This window comes from Protopterus annectens, chromosome 5.part0 (genome assembly GCF_019279795.1).
Source record: "Protopterus annectens isolate FY-2018-M chromosome 5.part0, PAN1.0, whole genome shotgun sequence".
In the NCBI taxonomy this organism is placed as follows: domain Eukaryota; kingdom Metazoa; phylum Chordata; order Ceratodontiformes; family Protopteridae; genus Protopterus; species Protopterus annectens.
Genome location: NC_056735.1, coordinates 695,684,187 through 695,696,551, shown reverse-complemented (window position 1 = coordinate 695,696,551; position 12,365 = coordinate 695,684,187). Strand labels below are relative to the sequence as shown.

General features: G+C 42.7%; 1 protein-coding gene across 3 annotated transcripts in view; it reads left to right on the top strand.

Moving 5' to 3' along the window:
• The window catches only part of FRMPD4 (FERM and PDZ domain containing 4), a 1,947,279-nt gene that overhangs the window by 742,730 nt on the left and 1,192,184 nt on the right, over positions 1-12,365 (top strand). The window lies entirely within an intron of this gene.

Sequence of the window (12,365 nt, the reverse complement as noted above, 5' to 3'; positions counted from 1 at the left end):
AGGATTTACCAATGAGCTAAATTTATTAAAAGCGAGATTGTATGAACGTGGATATAGTGAGGTAGAGGTGAATACAGGGCTTAGTGACATTGATATGTTAAGACAAGGTAAGGCCATTCCCTACTTTTCGAACATGATCAGTGGAGAGCTGAGTGGTATAGTTACCTCCCAGTTTGACATTAGACTACCAATGTTTTCTTCTGCTGACAATAGACTTGTATCGGAGATTATCAGCAAGCATTGGAGGGTTTTGACTACCAATGATGAGATTCGAGCACTGGTTGGTGACAAACCAAAGTATGTTTATAAGAATAAATCTAATCTAAAGAACATGTTATGCCATCACACATGTCGCCAAGATAGGGAGGTAGTGAATGTTTTTGGCTCCTTTCCATGTGGCTGATGCAACATTTGCTCCTATATTGATATGAGTGATAGTTTTATACATCCAGAGACAACACAGATGCACAAGTTTCATGTTTCAGCTAATTGCAACACTGTACATGTAGTGTATTTAGCTGTGTGTGATTGTTGTGGATCATTCTATGTTGGCAAAGCCAACTGGGAACTAAAAACTAGGATTAGGGAGCATTTATATGCCATTAGGGTTGATTCATCAACCAATGCTTTAGCCAAACAGTTAAAATCAACGGCACTGAACATCAGTTTAAGTTCAGGGTTATGGAAGTTATTAAGCCAATTATACGTGGAGGAGATATTAGGAATGGGACTGAAAAGAGGGAGATTGGATGGATTATGAGACTAAGGGATGATTGTGGGAAGGGACTCAATGAAAGAGCTTCCTTGAGACCAGTATTAAAAGCAAGGGGATGTAAGGTTCAGGCTTTCATTTACAATTCATCATTTAAATGATGTTACTATTAATGTTCTTATATTTTTTAGATGTCTTAATAGTGTTCTAACATCATCATGCTGTTTTAATTACAGCTAATTGAGTCCAATTGATTGATTGCTCTTATATAAAAGCAGCCCATTTTCTTCTGTTTGTAAAGGTCTGATGAAGCTATAGTGAAAGCGCTTACCATTCTTATCAGTGCACAATAAATTTTGCAGTTTTAAAGATTACAGTGGCATCTTGTGAAGTTCGTGGTTGCCTGTGCTGGTTCTTTTTTTGTTGTTGGATTTATAGTATTTACAACAACAGCGACAAGGCATTTACTTTGTTTGTTGCAGCTTTCATTGTTTTACTTTTACTTAGCAGTTACACAGGTTATTGTAGGAATGGTTGTAACACACCAGTGAGCTGTCCTCAGTAATCATTCATCTGCAAAGAAGCCCCACCACTTAGTTGTTATGTCCAAACATCTGTCCATACTTCATGTACGGCTTACTGTACTTAGAGCATATCACCATATACAGTTGGCAATGTTGAGGCTGTATTGCAACAGCATGATGTACTAAGACAACAGTCACCTTCAGACATCAGACACTGCACACACATGGAATCTACACAAACATCAATACATGTCCACATATGCGGTCTACATCAGTAAGTGCAGTAGCAGGTCAAGAGGATACATTCCACACCTTCCCTGTGCCATGTCTGAAACATAGCCGAGCATTACACCATAATGGATGTTGTATTCATGTACTGGTAGGACACCACCACCTTCACTGAGTAGCCAAGTGTACATATATGACAACAGCACATAGCGAGATACACACAGCATTATTCCATGTAATGCGTCTACAAACTGTTACTTGACACTACCATGGTGAAGCCAGGGCACTGTAATGGTCAACAGTGAGCACATCATATTTGCCACACACACCTCATATGTACTGGAAGAGTGCCAGCAATGTGCTCTGTTAGAGCTAGGCAGTACACTCATTCAAGCATGTGTGAGGTCTGTGACTTGTAAACATTTCATCCCAGCATGTACTGGCTATTGTGGTACTAAGGCTAATGTCCAGCAGCACACAGCAAGCATGGCTTGCAATTGTTGACGTGGGGTATATGTAGGAGCTGTGGTCACACATGGCTGTACATGTCATGAACATATCACCTGTGACTACTCAGGAACATACAGAGCAGAGCTGGATTTCCCTGAGTCTGTCAATACAGGCCTTGTGTAGGTCCTATGATCCTGTTATTTGGGTATGTTTGTAGGCATTGTATTAGGCAGACATGTCTAATGACATACATGCCACATGGGGTGTTGTATGATATGATAGGTGTCATGGGTGACCAGTAGAGAGGAAATATTACCTCTGTTAACATAGATATCAAACCTTATATACTGTTAGCATGCTATCTGCCATGTGCATGTGTGTAATTACTGTAGCCACCTGTATGTAGAAAGGATAACGAAAGCTATGGTAATGTCTTTTATTTTGTATGAGTGTGGGATGTACATATCCAGGGCAAGTACAGTTAGGTCATATCCAACCATGAGGGTGTTGTTTACTGGTGTACAGCAACAGTCAACAGTATTAATGCTGAAAACATCCAAGGGACCCTGGTATGTGTACAACTGAGCTGGTTACAAACAGTGGTATTATTGCATTGCATAACACATTATGCGGCTGTGTCTGTACAGGGGTACTTTGCACAGTTGATGTAGGCCTAGGTACAGTCCACCGATCGAGAGTTATCTGGTGGTCTATTGTACTGTGTTATACCACATTTGGATGTGTGTTGGTAGTCTGGGGACAAGGTGGTGGATGTATATGAGGAAGCAACCTAGAATGCAGCATTTGCCACTATCACCTGTACCTGACCCGTCTGTGATGCGTTATATTGGAGTAGTGGTCTTTACATGTAAGTAGTCTTTATGAATATGTGTACACCACCACCTGGAATAGTCCACACCACTGTTATGGCCCACATGTCTGGATCTGAGTTATATGGTGGTAGTGCAATTGTGCACTACAGAGCTTTCAGCCAGGTGTTCCTCCCTGCAGAGATGTCAGTATTCCCCATTGTAGGTTCTACATTGAGCAAATGGATTACTAAAGCCACACATCTAGCACTGGTTAGTATAAGCATCCAATTAAATTGTCTTGTAGGTGGCAGGGTGTTACTTCTGGGTGTAGGACATTTGCCTTGGAATGCTTCTATATGGGTAAATGTGACCTAGGTATTATCCACACACACGTGAAACATGGGTGCATGTGCTCTGTGTTGAAGGCTTGTAATTCATTCATGGCAGCCCAGAATGACAGACACTGGACAACCTCATAATAACAGCATGACATTGGTTCATTGTTTTGGTCTAGCAGTTGCCACTCATACCATGACATCACTGAGAGTGGCAGTAATGTGCTTGGTAGCAAATGCCTCATGTAAGGTGATGGACAGAAGCAGAAATTGTGTATATGACCAAAGTGAGATATACTTAGGGTAGCAGTCCTGCTAATAATGACAACTATTAACAGCCAGGAAAGGTCATCTTGACACCTGCACCTCAGCACCATTACACAATGTGGCTCACACATTATGCTTGTACATGCCACTGTTCCACATATAATGCCACTGTCCACAACCTGCTATCAATGTATACCTTTCAGGGCAGCAAGGTGTGTGACACATGCTGTAGGTAGCATCCCCCTGTTTGTCCCAGGTAACCTACTGTCTGTCATGTCCACACATGCATAAATGCGTATACTTAACATATATATGTAATTCCTTCATGTACATGTATGCATGTGTACCACACAGCACAGACAGATATATCATTTACAGGTCACATACAGGTATCAGGTAGTAAACCAGTATGATGTGCATATATACTGACAGGTAAGATGTACATAGCTGTAAACCTGTGTGTTTACAATAGGAGCCCATTACAATGTCTTCTGCACATGTAAGTGTATGAGCATGCACACTGTGGCCTTCTGTGGTTGGAATTGAAGTGCATCCCTAACAGCCCTGTGCCACTAAGTGCATGAGCATACCCACTGCCTCCTTGTGTAATTTGAGTCAGTGCATCCAATAAATCCTTTGTTACTAAGTGTATGAGCATGACCAGTATAACCTTGCGCAGTAGTAGTCATAGTGCATCGCAAATGGCCCTGTGCTACTAAGTGTATGAGCATGCCCACTGTCACCTTGAGTACTTGGAGTAAATGCATCCAAACAAGTTCTGTGATTCTATGTGTATGAGCATGCCCTCTGTAACCCTGTATAGTGCTAGTAGTTGTCCACTCCACAGATGGCCATACTCCAGTTCAGGTTCCTGTTGTGCTACGACTATACCTATCAGGCCTACCTGTAGATGATGTGTCTTGTTTGTGCATACAGGTTGTAATGGACACCTACTTTAAACACATAGGTCTACAGTTATGTACTTCATGATTGTCAGTCTCCCTGTTGTTGTCCTCAATATTGGAAGGGCAGTCTGACTGCTTTGGAATGTGTAATCTCTGTGGCAGATCTTGTAACTGCATAGTACTGTAATAGTAATCTGTAGCTAGGCAGGAGTTCTGATCCCACCACTGGCAACTGTGTGCGTGTGTTTGTGTGTGTGACAGCAAATGCCTGAGTGTGTGTGTCAGCACGTGGTTGTGTGTGTGTGTATTTGTGTCTGCATTCTGTCATGACAGTGTGTTTTGCTGCATTTCAATGAGATACCTCCTTTTGCTCTGGCCTTTATCTTTGTCAGCTGCTAAACTTCTCTCTTCCCCCCTCACCACTGCAAGTAATCAGTCCTGCGATGTCACCCAGCTCAGAAATGGAATCAGAGTAAGTGCAATTGTATGTGTTCTGTGGCACATACCCCAACTGCATACCACTGCACTAGTTACCTTTACATAGGCAAGACGTGTATGCACAATACTGGCAAGTGTGTGCGTGTTTGTGTGTGACTACCCTGTAGCCAGGCATACACATGGGTAATGTCTTTTAGCAAACCATGGTAGCCATCTGTGGTGACTGGTGTCTACAAAGTATTACGTAGTTAGGAATGGTAAAGAATACACAGTCAAGCAAGACTATAGTTGGGTATGTTATTTTCCTGTGCCACTGTCGAGCGGTGACACAGAAGTGGTCACTGGGGTGTAAGTCCATACCCATCATTCCCTCACCCTAACTCCACAATCTCCAGGGTAGATTACATTAGCCATCATTCCCCACCCCAAACTCCACATACACAATAAACATCCCTTCTCTGGTGAACTGCTTAAGATTTAAATGTTATAACACAAGAGATGCCTCTGTTTTGTGTACACGTCAGTTCCTTTGGAGCCCTTCTGTGTCACAAAGGGTGTTCAGACATATATATATATATATATATATATATATATATATATATATATATATATATACATATATACATATATATATATATATATATATATATATATATATATATATATATATATATATGGCTATAGCTGTGTATATGTATATATATATATATATATATATATATATATATATATATATATATATATATATATGTGTGTGTGTGTGTGTGTGTGTGTGTGTGTGTGTGTGTGTGTGTGTGTGTGTACACATCCCGTAGGTGCATATATATATATATATATATATATATATATATATATATATATATATATATGTATATATATATATATATATAGATAGATAGATATGTAGTTATGACAGTTGTACAGATGTAGACTTGTCTTTTTTGTTTCACAGAGTACAGTACATTCAAGGGTACTGTACATATGTACACAAAGTGACTGTCCCATTTGTTTTCAGTACTATGGAATACCTGTAATAAGATGTGCATTATAGACTCCAGCAACATGTATACAACCCAGATGGCTTAGTGGTACGTCCAGTGACCTCAGTGTTTAAGACCTGCAAGCCTTGTTGATACTGTCAATTAGGACTGCATATGGCACTTTTAAGCAGTTGTAAGCAGGTGTAGATGTATTTTTGTGACAGTAAGCAGCGGGTACATGCAGGGAACAGACATGTACAACTCGCACTATGCTTGAAATGCCCTTCTTTGCCAAGCATGCTGATGTCACCAACCTACGAATACACCTCTGGGACTGCTGTAACCCAGTAATCTCCAAGGTGCATGCTGTAACTGTGTAATGCTGTAGTGTGGTAAACTCGTTTGGTAGGTGTTCTAATCCCAGACAGGCCAACTGTGTGTGTCTGTCTGCTTGAGAAAATAACAATGATTTTTAGAGTATGCACACTCTTTACAATTCACATAACCACCTTTGGCAATCTTGCTGATGTCACCCACCTAGAAATAGACCTCTGCGACTTCTGTAACCAGTAATCTCTGTAGCACATGCTGCAACTGCATAATGCTGTAGTGTGATAGACTAGTTAGGTAGGGGTTCTATTCCAAGACAGACTAACTGTGTGAGTGTCTGTCTAGCTGAGAAAGGAACAATGCTTTTTAGAGTATGCACACTCTTTACAATTTACATAACCACCGTTGACAATCCTGCTGTTGTCAACCACTTAGTAATACACTTCTGGGACAGTTGTAACCCAGTAATCTCAGTAGCTCATGCTGTAACTGCATAATGCTATAGTGTGATACATTAGTTAGGTAGGAGTTTTATTCCAAGACATGGCATGTGTGTGTTTGACAGTCAGAACCTGTGTGGAGATGGCTGTGAGTGTCTAACCACTGGACATGCTGGGGAGTGGATTTTGTAGTTTTCCTATATGGTGTCTGTATTATATGTCACAATGTCCACCTCATGAGGGGTACAGATGTCAGTCATCCAAGGGACTGTGTTGGCAAGCCATACCCCTACATCTGGCAAAAGGCCTGGTGAACAAAGTATGCAACTCTACTATTACCCGGAACATGTTCTGAACCCATGTGTCATACACTAACACAATTGCCTAGAATGTCCTGCTATGTTGCTAGTACCCTGCACATTGATAACAGATTGTAGGCATGGTGTGATTGCAGTGGGCTGCAGAGGGCATGGCACCCTGTACAGCAGTACAACAGGCACATAATTGTGGACAATGTGCCTTCACTATGTTCCCCACTGGATACCTGCAACATATGTGGTGCCATCAAATGTGACCCACAGAGGCCATACAATGCCTTACACATGTGCCCTGTATGGACCAATGCCACTGACACCAGGGAATACCTGTATCATGCTATCAATGCAGGTGCAGGGTCAACCTGCTGTCTATTAGCAGGTTCTGCCACACCAGGCCAGTATTGGCATATCTGAAGATAACAGTCTGTGTACACAACATGTGCCAGCTAAACCAGGTACACTTGTACATGCCACTGTACATTATTGTGGGACATGCACATCCCAAGCAATGTCCATGTCAAGGACTATCAAACACAGACAAGGCATGCATTGCAAAGCAATGGCCATATACAATGGTAACCAGGATGTCAGGGCAGTTCATACAATGCCGATCTGTGTGGGACATTGCAGACAATACACCCCTGTACCACACTGCACACCATTTTCGGGTGGCATGATGCCAAGGATTACCCCTCACCCAGCCTTGTACAGCCATCTTGTACAGCCAACCATTATACACCCATGAAGCAATGCACACATGCATGTCAGTACTGGCACCTTGTGTCTGCGTGTGGGGTATGATGCTCCCAACCACAGTCACACCTAGTACAGCTCTCATTGGCATACCGACTGATGTCAGACACGTTCACATGCCCTCGCCCATAGAACCTCCAGATATCCCCTGTGGTGCGTGTAGTACCTGTGCATTACTGCAGTGTGGCAAACTAAGCAGTTAGGAAGTGTATTTGTGGGCCTGGCAAAGTGTGCCAATGTGAGTCCAAGAGTGTGGTTGTGTTGACAATGACATTCATTCATGTGGACAGCCATGTGTGCTACACCTAATGTATGCCTACTATATCTCTGTTGCAGATGTCGCTCACCAGCACACATATATGTTCTTAAAGCACACCAACATGGCAGCTTTGTGGCACATGGAGTAACTGCATGCACTTGTAATAGTAATGATTAATCAGTCAGGGGTTTGAACCCCTGTACTGGTAGGTATGTGACAGACGATGCTTAGGTTTTAGTCTCCAAGCCCTTCTCTGATGTACTTTGCCTCTGTCTGTCCCTCCCACACACTCTCTGGAGGATGTGGAGTTGTACATCTGCTCAGCAGCAGCTTGTGTTTTGTAAGTGATGGCCATGATCAGGTGATGGCCTCTGCACCTATTGCAGTCCTCCTCTAGCTGATTGCATGTGGAACAGCTGTGATGATGTTCCCATAGCCAATTGAATGGAAACATAGTACATTATCTAGGAACATCATGTTGGTATTTGCCCATGACAGTTGCTGTGAGTGGTACCTGGATCTGGTATTTGTTAAACAGCATCACATATGATATCTGGATGTTCCTCAAACAACATACACAGTGGGAAATAGCCTAAAGACAGGAGGGTGATGTGCCAGACATGATTGCAGCATGTAAGTGTAGCTATGCTTCATTGAGACTACTGCCAGTTTAACAAGTTGTATGTGGTAATGGCTATTCTGCATGTTTTAAAACTGACAAGACAGTGCTCTGTGTGTGAGGTAACCCCCATCTGTAGGGCCATCTGTGGACTGGTCAGTGTGTGAGACCATTTGTTTCCTCTGTTACTCACCGAACACACATCTGTGAACTGCAGGAGCATAGTGTGAGGATTGCAGTCAGTACATGGTGATAATGATGAGTTACTGTCATCACATCACTGATTGGACATTTGTCACATGAAATTGTGGTATGACAGACACTGTCTGGGGTTCTCAGTGACATGCCAATAATGGGCCACTGTTCATAGCTGTAGTCACAAGTGCCCTACACTTTGTGCAGATGTCATGCAGTATATATGCATGTGTTGTGCTCCCTCTGCAAATGTATGTCATCTGTTGTGTTGGGTTGATGGTCATATCTGTGCATGCTGTTATAAGTAATCCTGAATGCTGTTGACTATTACTAAGCCATATCTGTGTTAAAACTGCAACACCATAGGTTGTATGGGTTTGAGGTCCCCGCAGAACCTCCTGTCCAACTTCAGCTGGCCATGGCACCAGGTGCCAGCACATTTGGGGCCCAGCCTTGGACCTCCACCTCTGTTGGCTCTGCACCACCTTCTAGTAGAACTGCCACTGATGATGAGGCTTGCCTCCCATGGGAGCAGGTCTAGACAGGAACATGTCTGCTGTCGTACAGTCCCGGACGTGGTGTGTAGGGGGCTCAATAAGGGGTTTTGAGGCCAGATACGCCAACTTGAGGGCAGAGTATCACATTTACAGGGTGAGCCTGCCCCTTCTAGACAGCTCCCAGCACTGCAACCTTTGTGGCTGTTTTGGTGCAGTGGTGGCTGCCCATGACTGGGGACCTCCGTCCCACTGTTACCATCTAGGGGCTCATGAGCTTGTGACTGACAAACACCCCTCCCCGTCCAAGGTGTATCCCCCCACATGTGTCATATACCGACACTGTATGCTGTCTTGTCTGTCATCCTACCCAGTCTATCCTCCACGAGCATACCTACTCTCCTCCCCCACATCCCACTCTCACCCTATGGAAACAAAAGGCCAATTGGTTCCTAGAAAAACATTTGCCCCATACATAGCTGTCCATTTCACACACGTGTCTACTGGGCACATGTAACCCTTTTAATATGCATCACAACATACTCCAGTTGTCCTCACCCCTGTCTCTCAGGCACACGATCCAGGTATGCACATGACTCCTACAGGTTCCAGGTACACGTGATGCAGATGACCCCATTGTACATACAACACTACCGGTCCCTCTATGGTTACCCCATTTACTTTTTTCATGATGATGATGTTGCACACATCACCTTGCAAGAGTACTGTTCTCACATAATGATTGGACAGGAACTGTTGTGTTAATGTAAATAAAATGCACAGAGTGATGTATATGGCCAATGTACAAACGTTTGCGTGTATTAATGACACATGTCTGTCTGAGGGAGTCTTGATATTACATAGGGCAACACCACTACATAATACAGGCATTGCTGGTGTTTTCCTTTTCATTCCTTTGTAATGCTTTGTTGTCACATGGGATGTTCTTGATTTGTCTATATATATGTATGTATCTATATCTGGACATAAACACACAAACATACATCTACATGATGGAATATATTTCCTATACTGTTGAATGACTGCACTGGATGATATGTTTGTGATACGATCCGATGTCTGTATATCTTCCATGGCTTTGTGGTAAATCACAATAGCTGTGTGTGCAGGGTCCTGGTTTCGAGCCTTGCAGATGCTGTTTATTTTGTTGCTGGGCAGAACAAGGCCATTGAATATGGACTGATTAAGGCACATTAAAGCAGTTGTGAGCGGGTGTGCATGGGTTTGCATAGAGCTAAGCAATGCTAACCTCTGGTTACAGTTTCTTGCACTCAGTTAGCCTCTACATTGCTTCAACAGTGTAATATTCGCATACTGGCAGCTAAACAGGCTTAGACCCACTTGCTACCGCACTTGCAAATGCACTGCATTTGATGTTTGCATCTGACACTCACACCTCTGTGTGGGAATGAGGACTACAATATTACCTTGTGATGCCTATTACATCGGATTACATGCCTACAGTATTGGGAATGGCTGCCCATTAGGCGAAAGCTTGCCGTTCAACTGTATGGAATTCGTGGCCTGTCCAGAGTTTGATTCATATTATTGGTGTGTTCCTCTTACAATCTGCACCTGTCTGGCTAATACATGGGAAATAACACTCTTCAATACAAACAAGTAATTGGGTTTTGGAACCCACATCCTTCAGCCGAGTCATGCTACTGCATACCTAATATTCTATCATCTATCTAAGGTTGTCAGTGGAATATGTGCTTTCTGTCCCTATCAGACCTCTCATATGATTGGGGAAAAATATCAACTGAATCAGGGACACATCATAATAACATCTGGGACACATTTAAATTATTAGTGCTATTAAACTGACACATTGACAGACTCAGAGCATATGAATTCATACACATTTTCCGAGGTAAATGATGTTTATAACTCTTAATTGTTGTCATTATTCATTACATGTAATTCACCACCTTTCCTCCAAACGTCACTCGTTTTAGGAGGGATTAAGTGGGACAGCGTTAGAAATTGAGTTGAAATCAGGGACGTTCCTGGTAATCGGGGACAGTTCAGAGGTATGGTCCCTATTTGTTCCCCCAATGCTTTATGTCCTGTCCAGTGGATTTGCTCTTAGGGGTTGAGAGGTATGGGCGTCAGCTATGCCCATTTCGGAATATTACTTGCATTCCCGAGGTGGTCCTAATGCAACTGCACCAGCCAACACCTGCACGCCTAAGCCCATAATTGCATACCCGTAGTTCTCCCACCTGCCCCTCCTCTACAGCACTCATTCTTACTGTGGGTGCAGGTGGGGTATAAACACACCACTATACACTGCCCACTCTCAGCATGTCGGGACACATGTCGTACATTGTGTCGACCCATGGGTTATCAGGCTTGCACAACCTACTGGTCCATGTACGTCTACAGCCTGATTTGATCAATCATTACTGGGACTGACTCCAATGGTCATTAATTTTTGTGTATCCCACAAGGGACATCGATGTCTATGTTTCAAGATTAGACCTGGCAGGTCTTTCCCACTGGTAGTATCCTGCCGGTGGTCTGGTAAGCAGTGGTTTGTTTACTTTTATTGTGTGTCTGTATGTCTTACTGGCCTAGCTGGGGGTGGGTGAGTGGGGGGGGGTTGATGCTATGTGTTACATGTTTGTTTATTGGACCCCTCACCCCCATATGCACGGCCTGTGAACATATGTAACTTGTAACTGCTGTATCATATCCTAGCTATATACATGTGTATATTTACAGTCATATATATATATATATATATATATATATATATATATATACATACAGATACAGATATATCTGCATATGTATGCATACATGTATATATTTATATATTGCTGTCTATATATATATATATATATATATATATATATATATATATATATATATATATATAACAACATATGGGTCTATGGGTGTCTGCATATGTATATATCTATATGTGGGTATGTATATGCATTCTGTCTCTGTATGTATACGTTTGAACTACGGAGAGGGAGAGGCTTATCTGTCTGTCACTATGGGTAGATATACAGACACATACCTCTACTTATATACATCTACATCTGGTTATTCCGTTACTTGCCACATAGATTACACTTTGCTGCAGTGGGACTCATAGTGGGTGTGGCTGCTCGTTGGACGATGCCTCTGCCCAATGAACATATTTGCTTACATCCCTGGGGCTGTCCATATAGGTCCACATCAGCCAACACCTGCACATCTAGACCAATACGTAGCTACCCATAGTTCCCCCACCCGCACCTCCTCTAAAGCACCCATCCTCGCACCTCCTCTA